Genomic DNA, 17175 nt, shown 5'->3' with positions numbered 1-17175 from the left:
TTGACAGGCATCGTGTGTGTACACGACCTCATTCTTGCTCCAAGATTGCTTTCATCTGTCCTGTTATTCAAAGGCCACACCACTTTTTCATATGAAATAAATTGTAATGTACCACATCTTGTGTGAGTGTCATTCCTGCATATTTCATGGACAAGTTAGGAATGGACATCATGGACCCCCGACCAGTTGCAAACGCTGCCAATACCCCGAAAGAGTGTATTGAACTCTCTGCGCCACAAAATGAAATTAATATACTACCGTGCCGCTGTCCTGTTTCCAGGAGAAAATAGTGAGGGTAGCACCTGGCTTCAGCCATTTCTTGTTGTGGCTAAAGTAAAAGCATGAGGGCTCGAAGTGTTTGGAACATATCTTTTGAGTCTGAGAAGGGTGAAAAGACTGCTCAGATACGCTTTGAAGCCACTGTCTCAAAAGTATGGGGTCATGGTGGGGCAGACTTGTACGTATTTGGAGTATTGTATTTAAAATACTGTATCTTAAATACAATTTGCGGTATTTTGGTACTCTACTCAATACTTTTTGTTATGTGTATTTGTACTCTATTTAAAATACATTTTATGGTATTTTCTACTCAATACTCTAATTACCTATTTTGGATCTCCCTCTCAAACATTCTGTGTCTCGTCTTATCATTATCTTGCTTGTTCAGTCGAAATTTCCTGAGTCCCTCGGACTTGACCCGGATAGTGACTCTAGACCCGGACATTGACCCTTCTTGGAAGTCTCGATTTAGAGATCTTGCCCCGTGTGTACTAATCCTTGGCCAGTGAGGGTTCTATTATGTTTGCCCTGACGCGGTGACGCTGAATTCTGACCTCGGGACCTGCTAGAAATTTGCTTTGTTCTGGGTCACGTATACTTAGTGGAGTTATGTGGTATCTCTTTGTCATCTTTTTGGGACTTGTGTTTAGAAGACTCCTATCACACAGTGGCGGCTAGCGTTGTGCGCGGGGTTTAGGTGATCCATTTCATATGACATAGCGGGAACTTGCCGCATTGACCAGTGACCGGTGACTTTTTGCGTTCAAGGATAAATAGTATTTTAATTGTATTTCAAATACTTTTTGAAGTATTTTGTACTCTATCTTAATTACATTCTAACGTTAGTATTTATTATCTTATCTTAAATACATTTTTGAGTATCTTGTACACGTCTGTGGTGGGGAAACCTGCAATATTGATAGAAGTTTTGACAGTCCTATGAATAGAAATAATGATTTGATTATTTCTATGTCTCCAATAAAGGGGTTAAGAAATGTTAGTGAATAATGACACTCACTTGTGGAAGGATACTCTAGATATGGCAGAATGTCTTGTGTGACACCTTGGAAGCTCGCATGACATGGGCATGACTTGTGCACGAAGCACAATCACAATTCGGGAAGCAAAACTCCAGATACAGTGCAGCAAGATTCGCAAGTCCACCAGCCAACACCAAACACTTTATTACAAATGAAGAAATGCTGACATGACAACAACAGTGGGAATAGTGGGTATTGCAGGTGTATACATTGAAGAACAATATTCAGCACGTTGACCCATGGGTACCTTTTGCGAGGAGAGGAAGCACCTGAGTGTGCACACTGTGGTACAGACCTTTTCATTTTGCATATACTCATTAATTGCCCTTCCTTTGTGGCACATCGCCAACGTCATTTCCACATCTTCTACAAGTACTGTATCCCCCTTCACCCCGCAGTATTACTAGGGGATGAGGCTCTCATCCCTTTCGAGGATGTTTTCTTATTTTTAAGAGATATAGGTGTCGTGAATGAATTGTAATATCTTAGTTATCTCATTTTATATGGTGATTTACACACCTATCGAACCAACACCTTTCGATTCCTTTTGATTTTAAACAAATTCAGTCTATTTTTAAGTTAAATTTGTTTTAAACAACAGCAGAGTTTTGGCGCATTATGATCCTAGTTGTCGCTGCGCCACAAAACTCCCAATCATCATCATCATCATCAATATTCAGCACGATCCTGCGGCCTGGGAAGCTTGCTTGCACTGGCTTGAAAACTGTAATCCACATCTCCAGGAAGCAGGCCATTACATTAAAAAGAAAGAAAGTCGGAGCCCCAAAGAATTCTCGGCGAGCTTGTGCTGTGAGGTACAACCTCTTCCCCGGGGGCGCCGAGCCCGTAAATCATTCCAATTCACACTATGTAATCTTTCTGCTGTCTTCGCTATTCCAGTGACACTCCTCTTTTCATATGTTGTCTTTTCAATGTGTATTAATTGCGTAAAAAGAAAAGAAAACAAGTCGTCGCACCCAAAAGTTGAACGTAAGAGTGTCGGGCATAGAAATCATAAGGAGAAATTATCCTCATGATTTCTATGGTGTCCGGGCCCCATGTCTTTAGCGACGACAGAATGCACCTGAGGCGGTATGTTTGAACATGAGAGAACTGATGTTCTGAGGCTGGAACAATATAGAAGCGACAAACACATACAAGGCCTCAAGTTGCCTAAGACATTAATGATGAAAGCTGAAAGTCACTGAAAAGGTTAGCCAGCTGTAGGATTCGAACCCACATCCTCTGAATTACCAGTCCAGGGCTCTACCAATTGAGCTAAGCTAACACGCCTTCTCAGCGACTTCCAGGGTGCGTCATCTGAAGGGACAAACCAGACACTCTCTTTCACTCATCCTACTTTCACTCTTACATTTTTGCACACTCATACACACATTCATACGACAGGGATCGACGCGGCAAATGTTGAACATGAGAGAACTGATGTCCTGAGGCTGGAACAACATAGAAGGGATAAACACATACAAGGCCTCAAGTTGCCTAAGAAATTAACGATGAAAGATGACAGTCACTGAGACGGTTAGCCAGCTGTAGAATTCGAACCCACATCTTCTGGATTACAGATCCAGGGCTCTACCACTTGAGCTAACCTAACACGCCTTCTCAGCCACTTCCAGGGTGCGTCATCTGAAGGGACAAACCAGTAACTCTCTTTCACTCATCCTCCTTTGCCGCTTGCGTCGATCCCTGTCGTATGAATGTGTGTATGAGTGTGCAAAAATGTAAGAGTGAAAGGAGGGTGAGTGAAAGAGAGTGACAAAATTTTCTCGCTGAGGAAATTTTGTCTGTTGTTTATTTCCCTGCCTCGGGTTGCATCCTAGTCACCATGAACCAGCTTGTCTGCGCCCTGTCTCAGTTGTCGACTTTACATAGTCTCATACATTGCAAGAATTTGCCAGTTACATTGTGAGTAGACGTCAACACTGCTGCTGTGCGATGGTCTTTCGTAAGTTCTCGCAACATTCCACTGAGTTGCTATCAGTTCTCACCCAGCCTTCTTCTTCATTGCCAACATCTTCGTGATGATAGCCTCCCAGCTCATCAAAGAAGTCCCGTTCTTCGTTACACAGATTGTGCAACACACATGCGCCCATAATGATTAAGCAGCATTGCTTGATGCTGGCAGCATCGACCAGGTACAACCTTCTGAACCGTTGTTTCATGAGGCCGTATGCGTTTTCGATAGCAACCCGTTGCTGGGAATGGAGCCGATTGAACTTCTTTTTCCACACGGGGAAGCTGCTTTCAGTGTCCCGGTACGGTGTAAGAAGCCACGGTAGAAGGGGGTAAGCGGAGTCACCGAGCAAGTAACCCCCACTACACTTTGCTGTGGCGTCATTGAACAGTGGGTTCTCACGGAGAACCCTAGCATCGTGTGCTGATCCTGGGAAGCCGATGAACACGTCTATGAACTTGTTTCGGTCGTTACAGACACTTTGCAGCAGTAGTGAATGAAACTTCTTGCGGTTATAGTATGACGGTGTTGACTCTGCTGGTCTGTTAATCTCAAGATGACATCCATCGACACAACCTATTGTGTCCCGTGGCCCCTTCCCGTCAGTCTTCAGAAGAAATCCGGCCTTAATGCGTTCTTGCTCCTGTCCATCAGGCCAGCTTATCACTTCTTCGCTGATACTGAGCAGGACGTTAAAGACACCGACGGCTGAGACACGTCGAAACGGTCAGCGAGCAGGTACATGCTGCACTGGCTGCCAATATAGCTCAGCAATATTAAGTATGTCTTTTCAGCACTGATTTGAGGGCGGCCGCCAGGCATGTCGGGGAAAAACGACGACGTACGAAAACGGGCGACCAAGTTTTCGAACGTGTCCCGCGAGAGCCGAAACAGCCGCTTAAACTCAAAGTCGAAGTAGCGGTTCACTACAGTCTCAGTGTACATTGGTACGCGATTTCTGTCAGTTCGTAGGACATTCAATGCCGCTGTAGTAACCAGGTCGTCGAACTCCTCGTCCTCACTGTCGGAATGTTCCATGACAGCTTGCACAATCGCAACGCGGTCCATTGTGGTCGAACTTACTTGTTATTCAATCACACACTTCATGATCTCATTCAAACTATAGAAATCTTAAGAGGAGAGTATTGATTTCTATGATTCCAACCGTGAAACCCGATGCAACTACAACAAGGAGACGCAGAACACGCAGAAGACCCGAAGACCTGCATAAGCGCTGCACTTCGGCATTCGATTCACAGCGGCGCTAGTGTACATGGTGCATCTGCACTGCTGAACTAGTGCTGCCACAGTTCAGAACTGGCCCTGCACGGCCTGCAACTTGTTCAGGGAGTGCAAGTCTAATCGAACAGACCTAATATGGCGCAACCCCCGTTTTGACGCAGAGCCAGCGCCACCTTTGCTTCTAGCCTCTCCTTATGATTTCTATGCTGAGCCATCGTAGGGTCTCCTTAGCATTCCTTCCTCCATGATGTTCGTGTTTGTGGGGGTGAGTATAGGGCTGTTGCCAGACTGGCATGCAATGCCGACAAAACAAGACTCGTTCCAAGTGTAGATATATTGACTGGGCCGTTGGTAGAAGGCTTTAATGTTTATGGGCCCAGTAAAGGAAGTCACACACTGATAAAACAGTATGCAATTGCAAAGTGACCACTTTAGTGCCATGGCGGCGCTGTCATCGACTGAGTCGACTGAATTGCCCGGCGGACTAATGCGCATCGCTTCCTGCCATGTAAACCGTCCCAAGTCAATCTTTGCGATCAGTCGACTGTTGCTTTCAGTCGACGTATGTTCCCATGTAAACGCGCCTAATGTAGGTGACTACTTATTCTTGCAAAGAATGGCAAAACTTCATAAATTGTGTACAGTGTACTGGCCGGAGAAGTGGAAAGTTCTCGAAAGACACAGAACGATTGTATGGGTTTGAAACACTGAAGGTGTTGTACGGAAGCGGAATATTGGCCACGTCAAGAAATTCCTGAGTAAGGATAATGGGGATAATGGAGAAGGCGGACAAAGGTACACAACGGAAAGAGAACAAGATGTGTTTTCTCCATATGATGTTGAGTAAACTCCAGGAAGTTAATGCGTACAGTGGAGAATGGAAACAGAAATGAGACCGGCCCAAGCAGAAAATGAGGACAGAACACAACTACAAGAAGGCGAACAACTGGAAGTCCGGAAAGAAAGACCAGGAAGATAAGTTCGCAGACCCAGGAGATACGAAGATTATGTCATCTACTCTTTGAAGTTCAAGGGACAAAGTGGGGTGTAACGTGTGAACAATGTGAACTGCACATGCACGTTGTGATTATGACTTTGACTATTGTGACTACTACAGGTTTTCCCGGCGATTTTAATCCAAGTGCCAGCTAAATTAATCCACGTGCCATGCAAACTTTATGGGGCATGGATTAATTTAGCTGGCACTTGGATTAAAATCGCCGGGAAAACCTGTAGTTATAAAGTGGTTAGAGGGTAAAAGTGTTAAAGCATATTTAGTTGAGGCATACTAATTGAAGTGTGACTAAGTTAAAGAAAATTAAGTTAAATTGAGTTTGTATTGGTCATGTATCGTTATTTTAATGGTATAAGACAAGTAGTAAGGGAGTTATGGATTTAAATGTAAACAAGGAGGAAGGTGTAGTGTATGCGGCGCTATCTACTGGCGCCACTTGAAAGCTGTAGGGGTAGAGCGGCCTCTATTGAAGAGGATAACAAACGTAGGTTTGGACCGCGAAGGCGGCGGGGAAAAGAGGTGTGCATCGTGTGCACCATGAAGATGGGGAATCCAGGATAATCCCCAACTAAACACTACAGTTTCGCGTAAGAGAAGCACTGTACACTTTCCTAATAGAGTAATCCCATCTTACAGCTGAGTACATTTTTCCTTTAATCTTTTTTAAAGTAATGTTTAAGTAAGTTTTGTAAGTAATCTTTTGTAATCTTAAGCTGCACCGCACACTGTTGCGGTCAAGCCCATGTATGGAAGCAGCCAACCTTAGAAAGCAGCTTAGTTGCGCAGGTGAGTTAATTTGTTTCTATTCTTAATTCCATATTTTTATTTTTAGATGAAGTACTGTATTGTTGACTTCAACGATGAGGGGACTGTAGAACTTGTCGTGGCATTTTGGGCATCTGGCAACAAGTTCTCCTGGCCACCTGGACCTACATTAAACGATGTGTGATACCAGGACAGGATTGGAGAAGGTTTAAAGAGATAGTAATGTGAACGTTCGGTAAGGGTTTGGTGTATTGGAAATTTACGACCCTTATTTACAATGTCCCTACGAGGGCCTACCTGCTCCATTGCAAACAAACACTAAGATGGGTGTCGAAAACTTTGTCGTGCTCAGTACCATAGCCTCCTCTATACTGATAATGCCTGCCCAAAGAATCCGCGCGCCGTTGTTTGGCGGCGTCGTGGCTGTTTCGTGGGAGTGCCGCGGCGCGGCGCTTTTACCTAGAATTGAGCAGACGACGTTGCGCATTGACCTACAGTAAGAAGCGCCGCAAAGTAACCACAAAAGCATGGAATATTCTTTAAAAAACATTTCATTTTCGCATACGACTGTGTTATTCGGTCCAGATACACTTTAATTGCCCGTTTCGGCTACCTTTTTATCCACTCTAGGCGCTATTAGCCAGAAATGGTTCCGAAAAGGTTGAAAAAGGTCGCAGTACGTGGCTGGCTGTCCGCGTTAAACTCATAGGCGATTTTAATATCACCAGTAAAATGACAGAATTTTTCAAGAACGTTTATTCGAGCTTCCTCTAGAGTTTCAGACACTTCGGAGAGAGTGGCTTTGAGATAAGCGCTTTAGAGAAATCATTCCTATCTGTAACAGAAAGCGCATAATTAGTAAGTACAGGCCTCACGAACTCGGTGCACACTTGGTTTCCCTTTTTGCTGTGGATTGCTCATCACTGTCCTGACGCATAAACAAATAAGGATCGCTGCCAGAGTCCCTAGCTACAAAGGCAGCCACGACTCAAAGTACGCTCCACGTAATATTAGCAATCCTGGAGGGTTCAGTAGCACATCAACGCACACCAATCACCGAAGAAATAACAAATTGCACAAGCGACCTGGACAAGAACACATAATGCATGCTTTCTCTCTTTCTCTTTGTTGAATTGCTGTTGTGGTTACCTTCCTTTCATTATTCACGATTATTGAGTCGCCGCCTTTCCATCCCCAAGTGGCACGGCGAATACGAAAAGCAAAGGGAATAGCGGTGTAGATAGTAGAAAATTATGAAAGAAAAAAAAAGAAAAGAAAGAAGGGAAGAAGAAGATGAGGGAACAACCGGGCTCTGCAACAACTAGCTAACTTCGGGGACTGTGCAAATGCGAATCGTGTCCTGCTCACTGTATATTATCCAAAATTTGCGCCAAAATATGCGTTGTTATTCCTTTCTTTTTAAACATTTTACTGAGATTCCAAGCCAGGTTATGCAGCACAGGCCCGTACACTAAGCATTAGTTCGGCGACTTTCGTCCGTTCCTTTGTTTCAGTCGTTGTACTTCAAGACTTTCTTGGGAATAAATGTGCACAGGGATCCCCGTTCTGAGCTATATTCAACATTACGAATGAAAAAAGCGGCTTGTGTCAAGTTGCACAACTGAAATAAGCCAAAACCTGCACGCTTCCAATGCATTTTCTACGGCGCGTAATTCTAGGTAAAAGCGCCCCCTTGCGGAGAGAGCAGACGACGGAGCGAACGGCCTCTCCGTCGCCTTTGGGCAGGCATTATCAGTATAGAGGAGGCTATGTCAGTACACATCCGACCTGGAATCCAGTCACGAGGCAAAAAAAAAAGGGGGGGGGAGAGTGAAGAAGCATCAAAAATATGTCATATACGATGCACCTCTGTCACATCTCATGTTTTGTAGGAGCCCAGCATCATCCTGTATGCTTCGATTCTGCCCTATGTAATAAAAATTATTGCTAATCGTCTGCTTCACCATTGCAGCAGCTGACATTGCTGAACATGATGAAGGTGATCTTTCGAAACATTTTTAACTAATACGTGAAAGTGGTTCTATGCATGCTAATACCTCTGTCAGACGGACTAATTTAGTGTCACTTTCAGGAGTGACACTTGCACTTAGTCATTCGTGTGCTGTCACACGACATCGTTTAGTGATACTCGGCAGAAAGTGCACTAACGGTTTAGTGAGTTCCCCGAACTCACTTCACTTCTTTTCAGCTTACAAAGTGTGTAGCCTCAATGGCAGTCTTTGTGGCCAGGTAAAAAATGTTGAGAAAACGCGAGGGGTCCCGACACCGAAATATTTTGAAACAAGTATTTTCATCAGTGTGTTTATTTTATTTAAGTACAGAGTGAAACGGTGCCAAAAAAAAACATGTCATTACTCTCGTTAACAGCTTGTGGGTCTCGCTCAGCTTCACGGTCTCGGCGATCCGGCGGCTGCCATTTTTGTTGTGGCACATGTTTGAGGCCAATTTGTTTAATGTTTGAAAAAGATTTGCAGAAGGTGTTTCTAAATCTATGAAAAACATACTGAGAAATGTACTGTGGCGCACACCTAAAACTTTTTGCCGCCGTTTGTTCTCATCTATCACAATTGCCATCTCTGCGGAAGTGACACTTACTTAAGCCGTGTAGCAAACAGGTTGTGAAAGTGACATTCGCTGGTTGGAGTACACTACACGAAAATGACGCTAAATCATCCCGTGTAACAGGGGTATAAATTACCCACAACCTCAGACACCAGCATACGTAAGTGGTTTTGGAAGTTCCGTTTGTCCCGAAGTTCGCTTCAAGTGCAAACGTCGCACCATTTTTGCAGAAGTTGCTTTGTGCCCACATTGTGCTGCTGCTTGAAACTATTATCTTGCTATGTTCTCCATTGGTCAGTAGTCCTTGCATATTGTCTGCCGTATTTCTTTTATTGTCCTCAAATGATGTCGCTCATAGTCCAACGGCTTGCTGCTGCTGCTGATTAGTGGCTTTATGGCGCAGCAGCGACGGAGGCTACAATGCGCGAAAACATTGTTAAAACTGTCATCAGTTATGACTTGAGTGATAAGGTTACAACCAGAACATGACACAAATTAACCCAAGTATTCCATTGTCATAAAATTACAGGCATTTAAAATCATCGGCATCTCTAAAGAAATTGTAGACTCTGCTGAAGGATTAAACAGCTTCATCAACCAGAAATAGTGCTGGGTGGAGCGGTAGATGATTTCGATAAACCTCTCCGAAATGTCGATGACGAAATGATTCCTACAACGGTCAGGAAATTAGGATGTGCGGTACAGAGAGGAGTTCGTGCACTCGGGTGGCTCCTCTCTGCGAAGAAAAAACCATGGGTGAGGTGAATATGTCCAGGCCTTAGCCGTGTACGTGTAATTTCACGTGATCTCTTGTCTCTACTTTGTATGGGGTGTCCTACGCTCTTTTTTTTTTCAGGTGAAGTTTATTATGTGTCTGTGTGTCCCGGCACTCCTGCCATATTTTGTTTATTGTTTTCTAAAGAAAGGGCTTCAGGCCCTGAAAAGGCAGGTCAAACGGCGTCACATCTGCTGAAAGTGCAGCTGCGGCAGCTTTGTCTGCGAGCTCGTTGTCTGTTATTTCTGTATGGCTGGGTACCCAGCAGATGATAAGAGAAAGCCCACTATGGGGAGGTCCCATACTAGAAGAAAATGGTGACCAGATAGTAGACTTTATAATGGTCAATGACCTGGCTATCCTGAATCGCCCTGGGTCTCCCCCAACCTTTCAGGGACCCAGGGGTAATTCCTGGATCGACATATCAATGGTATCTCTCTCCATATATGACAAATGCAGCGGGTGACAGATCGTTGACTCTCCATCCGCAAGCGATCATAGATACATATCATTTAAAGTGGGTCCAAGAGGACCCCCACTTGGTTCCGGGACATTTGATCGAACGCCGTTTGGTCGAAAGCCGTTTGATCGAACGCAGGACATTTTGTCGAAAACCATTTGATCGAACGCCGTTTGATCGAAACGGTAGCGGTCGTTTGATCGATTTTTTTAATTGGTTCACTTGGAGTGTCGAAAATGACAAAAAAAGACAAGGAAAAAAAAAGCTGCAGTTCTAAATGCAGTTATCCTAAGGAACATTTAACTTTGTGTAATCTGCTTCTCCGTAAACACATTCCTCATGCTAACCCACTTTTTTGTGTCCAAAAAGCAGTACGTACAAGGGCCAGGATTGTTCACCGTTAACCCGTTGGACAACCGAATAGGTTTTTCCGCTCTGACACATAGTGTCCCCCAACCCTTTGCTAGCCTTTGTCAAATAATAATAGATGATAAGTATTAAACATTTTGGCAAATGAATTAAAAAATAAGTAAATGACATTTTCGATTATTTATTCCCGTCGAATGTGAACAAATTTTAACAGTGGATTATTATTTGTAATCAACTGACCACTGTATAGGAGAAAGAGCAGTATCAGTTTATTTACTTTTCGCCTATGTGCAAGTGAACCTAAATTTAGTTCTTACAACAGACATGTAACCGAAGAAGTCCTTCGAAACCTAGACAAGATTACAGGGCAGCAGACCTTAGTACTTTCTCTATTTCTTCGTAGAATCGTGCATGTGTAGTGATTCGAGGCTGCAGATGCATACTCTAAGGTCGAACTAAGGTTTTACATGCTGTTAATTTAATATCTCTCGTTGTACCATGGCGAAATTTCGTTCTTAGCACCCACAGACTTCGAGTGGCTTTGCACATATGACTATCCCGTTTCAGACCGTTCCCTTTCAATATGTCGCCAGCAGTAAGAAGGGTGCCCAGAACAAGGATAGACTATCTGCTGCTCTCAACCTGGGGCAGCTTTCTTCAGTATGTGTCCTACTGATTCGTAAATGACAAACGTCTGCAACTAACCAGTGGTCTCCTCTCTTCGACTGCAAAAAGCAAAGAAAAGAAAAAGAAGAAATAAAAAAAGCAGAGGACACTGATTGCCTGCTCCGTATGCTCGAGTCAAAAGTTACAGAAAAAGTGGTGCGGACAACACAGTGCATGCAGCTTTGAATTTCCTTCGAACAAATGTCTTTCGAACAAACGGCGTCAATCAACTGGCTTTCGATCAAACGGGTTTCGACCAAGCGGCGTTCGATCAAACGCCTTCGATCAAACGGCGTTCGACCAAACGGCGTTCGATCAAATGGGCGGACACCCCCCCACTTAGATTACTAACAGCAAAAGGTTTGGAACGAATGGAAGAGGCCATCAAAAAAGATCCCTGGTTCGCCCAAATAACTGGGTCTTCAAATCCAGCCCATCTCGACATTGATAATGTTGTTAGATACCTTACTAGAAAGATAAGACTGCTAAAAGATCTAAATATGACTAACGTACGTCCTCGGCATTCAATAACAGCTTGGTGGAAGTCCGACCTAGATGACATCAGGGCTAAGACCAAGAAACTATTCGTATATATCAAAGAGCAAAACGATGTCATGACAAAAATGAATTAACATTTAAAGAACAATACTATCGGCAAGTTGCTAAATACAAACTAGCCCTTATAGAAGCGAAAACAAAATACTTTGATGCAATATGTGCTGATTTAAATCCAAAAAGCATCTTCAATCAACGAACCAAAGAAATGCTGGGACAGAGTAGAAGCCCAACATTAATACAGTCAATACGAAGGATGGACGGTACATTAACGACATCCTTAGAAGAATCTATAAATTTAATAACAGACTCAGCTCTGGGCTCTACAGCTACCACCACCGCCAACCTGGCTTCAGTGGAAATCGCAATTGAATCTCTTGACAATGATACTAATATAGCAGAGCGTGAAGTTCTAAATACATTCAAAAAGATGAACCATCATACAGCCCCCGGTCTTGATCAAGTAACCTATTCCATCCTAGCAATTCTTATCCGCAACTGTATGCCTTTTATTCTTCTATTGTTCAATGCAATCTTAACGCAGGGCAAATTTCCACGAATTTGGAAATGTGGAAAGCTAATATTCCTGCCAAAAGAAGGCAAACCCCCAGAGAACCCTTCATCATATAGACCAATCACCATACTTTCGCTCATTGGTAGACTACTAGAAAAAATTATACATAACCGGCTTTACCACTTCTGTCATAAAACTAATAGCATCCATTCTCATCAACACGGATTCAAACATCACGACTCAGCTACAAAAATACTATAAGAAATTACCCAAATTCTAAGAAATGCGAAACAACGGAAAATGCACTCTTTACTTATATCCCTCGATGTACAGGGGGCCTTCAACGGACTCCAGCACAAAACCATTATTAGCTCTTTGCAAGATATCAAATGTCCACAAAATATACTAAAACTCATCGCCAACTTTCTTACTGATCGTACGGTCAAAACAATTACAAAATCAACAATATTAAAAAGAAACGTGCCAGTAGGCTGTCCACAGGGCTCTCCCTTGAGCCCCCTTTTGTGGAATCTATCAATAAATTCTATTTTCAAAACACCTTTACCCTTAGAATCTCACATACACGCTTACGCTGATGATATCGTTATCATCTTATCTGCCTCTTCGAGGCGAGCGCTGGAAACAACAGCAAATACCATGCTGGACAACATAACAAAATGGGCCGTAAACAAGCTTCTCCAATTTAACCCAATAAAATGTAAATCCACTATTATCCCTTATGGCACCCTAGACCTTAAAAGACCTCCCACCATAAGAATGTATAACCAACCAATAAAATCTACCTCTACTCAAAAAATCCTAGGTTTGACTTTCGATAATAAATTATCTTTCCTTCCACATCTAGAGGAAATTAAAATCAAGGTCGCTATGGCCACTGCCAATCTCTGCAGACTGACCAGATTCAGTAAAAATATTCCATCTAGTTATTTTAAAACTATATACACCCTAATCATTGAAAAAATTATACTTTATGGAGCAGCAGCTTGGTGGACCCCTACGCAAAATTCCGCTATAAAAAGGAAGCTAATACAAATACCGCGTATACCCCTACTAAAAATAAGCAAAGCATATTCTACATCTTCTAGTTTAATCCTGCCAATCCTTTGCGGAGTCATCCCTTTGGATATTAAAGCATCAGAGGAATTTTTTGTCTTTCGTCTATTTGACTTAAATACCAATATCAAAGTAGAAAACATAACAATTTCAACAGCAGAAATCGAAACTCCCTTCGACTATTGGAATCTACACCCTGCTACATCAAGATTCTTCACGTTTTATATGAACTCTAAAGTTCAATATAGTAATTTTACTACATTCACAGACGGTTCAAAATGCGGACAAACAGTCGGAGCAGCATTCTGCATTTTAAAAGATGGAGATCTGGTATGTAGAGAACTATTCAAACTGCCTGCTCACGCTAGCATATTCGACGCAGAACTACTAGCCCTCACGCAGGCATGTGAAGCCATTACATGACATACCACATAACATATACACAGACAGCCTATCTGTATTAAGAGCTGTAGAAAATCCACATCACAAAAACCCCAGGGTGCACATCCTACGCCAAACAATAATGAGTATAAAAGACAATTTCCAAGAAGTAAACTTTCATTTTATAAACTCGCATACCGATATAGACGGTAATGATATGGCCGATCACCTAGCCAATAAGGCAAGATTATGTGGACAAGAGAATTTCACTCATATTTCGAAACGTGTCTGCCGGAAATCTATATTAAGCACTTTAAATAAAATACGAGAACGGGACTGGCAGCTCGCCGATCACCACTTAAAAATATGGTTTCCAAAATTAAGCGAAATCCCCAAAACATTTATAACAGACCATCTGCTAGCCCAAATTATAACTGGTCATGGGAATTTTCCCCCTTATCTAAAACGCTTCAGTCTGTCCACAACAGATAATTGCAAATCCGGCCTTTCAGCAGCAGATAATTTACATTACTCATTCTGTTGCCAGCTAACAAAATCTTTTAAATCCGCTCTAGAAAATGAAATTAGAGAACCACTATCAACAAATAACCTATATAAACTACTACGGCAAACCAAGACACTAAACATATTACGGGATCTGATGTCTTACATAAACAATTATATACTCCCCATCTCATAACCGGCAAGACAGAGAGAGGGCAGCATTAACTCTACGGGATATCCCGTATCTGCCAATCTGCTCTGCCTTCCACTTAAATAAACCCCTCATCGTATAATATCTAGAAGATAAATTGATAAATAACTCTGAACTACTACAACTGCGCCTCATAGCTACGACACCCCATCCTGGATGCAGCAGCTCAGCGGATCATCGAGCTCAAGGTTCCAAAGCCCAAAGACAACGCAGGATGTGAACAAGTGTCTGTGCCAGTGCGGTGGTGTGCGAGTTCGGTGTGGTGTGGTGTAAGTGAGTGAGGTGATAGACAAGTGTATGTGATCTACCGAAGACACTCAGCAACTATCCAAGCACAAGCTCTACGTTGGTGATCACCTATAAAGTGACATCCCAAGCGACCCATGGTAATGTTACCACCCAACAAACTCTCTCCCACTAAGGAACTCAACATCGCATCCTTCGGCAGTGTAGCCTTTCATTTTTATTCAATTTACGACAAGCAGTCGCAATTTTTTTCTGTATCACATTTTTGATAATAAATGCCGTTGTTGCCGAGCTCGTTCCCATTGCTGTGGTTTCGCTATAGTATCTCCTTTTCCTCTCTCTATACACTTTTACTCTCCCCTCTCTCCTCTATTTCCATCTCCGATCTCTTGTCTCTGTTATACCCTGTGTGGCACGGAGCAAGAGACCACTTCCTTCGTCCCCCTTCCTCTCTACACTCTCCTCCACTTTACTCCCACCCCCATATACATCCTTCTATTCGCCTGTCCCTGTTCTGCTGGCCATGTACCGTGCTCGCTGCACGAGACGGTTCTTCTGTGATTGCTCGCTGCACGAGACAGTTCTTCTGTGATTTGTGAAGTGATGTGGCTCCGAACTGTTTTGGGCACGTGGTGAGTGCTCGCAGGCACCTGCTAGCGCAAGTGCACGATAACGATTTCGCACTCATTACGTTCGAGGGGGCGTGATACAGATCCTTCGAAGCCGAGTCAACGGGGGAATGGGGCTGTTCTCTGTCGGCGGTGCAGTGAGGTGCGGTGACGGATACATGTCGGGTATGAAATAAACCCTAGTTCTTTGTTTGTTATTGCATTTTGTTGTGCTGCTTTCCTCGCCTGGAGACGCCACGAGAGTGGGAATAAGAGTCCCACAAGTGGCGCCCAACGTGGGGCCGCTCGTTCGCCCAGCGGGGTGCAGGATGCGCGGCCCTGGTGCTGGTATTGCTTAGGGTAGCATTAGCCCTGCGTGCACCATGGTTTTGTCTTTTTGTCTTATCCCCTATTTTGTCATTATATGCGTTTCGTGGTGTCTCGTCTAAGCTTAATTGCAGAAGTTGCATCCGTCCAATCCGCACTTGAGCCAGGGAGAGAACCACCCTATGGATCGTACGCCGCTACGCGGGTACGCTGCACGTAGCAAAAGCCCCGGGATCGCGCACATTCGTGACTTTGGTCCGACGACAAGCCAGCTGGAAGTAACTCGGTGACCGCAGGGCCGCGATCAGCGGCAGACTCGGTGAAGGTGCCTGCAGCACCTTGAGAGAGAGAGCGCTATACGCGATCGGGACTGCCTTAGCGGCGGCTTTATAAGCTACGCGACAGGACGGCGTAGGGACATTTACATTTTCCCCCAGTCCGGAATGCTCGCTTACTGTCATCGGCTGTTTGCTGAAAGAGCGAACGAACAGTTAAGCCCGGTTCACAGTATTGCGTTTCAATGCGTGCGTGCGGCTCCATGGCAGCGACGTTGAGCTGACAGCGAATCACTGCAGCGGAACCTCCTTCCAGGGAAGGATAACGGACGTATTTTCGTTACCGTTTCCATTTTCGTTACTGCTATATCTTCGTTTCCGTTATCCGTTTCTGATACCAGCTTTTAATTTCGTTTCCGTTACTGTTTCCGGTAATGGAACAGGCTGTTACAGGCTGCGAGGGGACAGCCCATCCAGCTCTGTCTACACCTTGTTTTGCCCAAGTGCTGCTTCGGTGTCACACGTACACACTACACAAGTAATTTTACGTCGTTGGGATGCGCACATCTTGCAAGGTTTTTAAAGAAGTGTAGGAGCATGTCTTCAATGCAATGAGTGCATGTAAACTCCCAAGATAGAAACGACGTTTTGCAAAGGATCACTCGTTTGATTACACAGAAAGACTTTCAACAGGTGTCGTACGGAAAGCTCCGAGTGATAGTCGCAGTCCCTGGTCATGGACAGGATTCAAAGCCTTCAGCACAGATTGGCGTGCAGACTCGTAGATGATACATCCATAATATAGCCGTGATCGGACTATTCATGTGTACACCAGATATAGTTTCAAAATCTGTGTGAGGGAATTTGTATTTAAATATTTTAAGCATTTGCCTGTTAGGTTCTTTATATGAGCTGAAAATGTGAGCTTTGTATCGAAAATGACACCAAGGAATTTGTGTTCTGATTGGACCGCCAGCTCATTGCTGTTCACCAACGGTTTGCTAAGACAACTCTGGACGCTCAAGCATGAAAGGTCAACAACCAATTTCAGCACACCAATTTGCAGCAAACTAACTGAGATAGTTCTAGCACCTAATAGTTGACTGCACTGTAGATAGTCTACATGAAAAGTTAACTGGATGAGTAAAAAGCTAATACTAGTACATTAAGAGAAAATCGAAGGGATATTTCATTATCAATGGCAGCGGGTAGGGGCAATGATTGGGCAGTGAGCGCTGACAGATTTTCATTTTAGCTAAGTTTATGAGATATACTCAAATTATATATCAGCATATACTCACCGCAGGATGC

The 17175-nt window shown here is 43.7% G+C and overlaps 1 non-coding gene and 1 pseudogene across 1 annotated transcript; both read right to left on the bottom strand.

Moving 5' to 3' along the window:
• Positions 1-2534: 2534 nt before the first annotated feature.
• Positions 2535-2607, bottom strand: Trnat-ggu (transfer RNA threonine (anticodon GGU)). Its single transcript has one exon. It is a non-coding gene; the product is annotated as a tRNA-Thr (tRNA).
• Positions 2608-3256: 649 nt separating this feature from the next.
• On the bottom strand, positions 3257-15443 carry LOC135372134 (putative nuclease HARBI1; annotated as a pseudogene).
• Positions 15444-17175: the final 1732 nt, after the last annotated feature.

This window comes from Ornithodoros turicata, unplaced genomic scaffold (assembly GCF_037126465.1).
Source record: "Ornithodoros turicata isolate Travis unplaced genomic scaffold, ASM3712646v1 Chromosome13, whole genome shotgun sequence".
Classification (NCBI taxonomy): Eukaryota; Metazoa; Arthropoda; class Arachnida; order Ixodida; family Argasidae; genus Ornithodoros; species Ornithodoros turicata.
The sequence above is the reverse complement of the archived record's forward strand: the minus strand, read 5'-3'. Positions and strand labels throughout refer to the sequence as shown.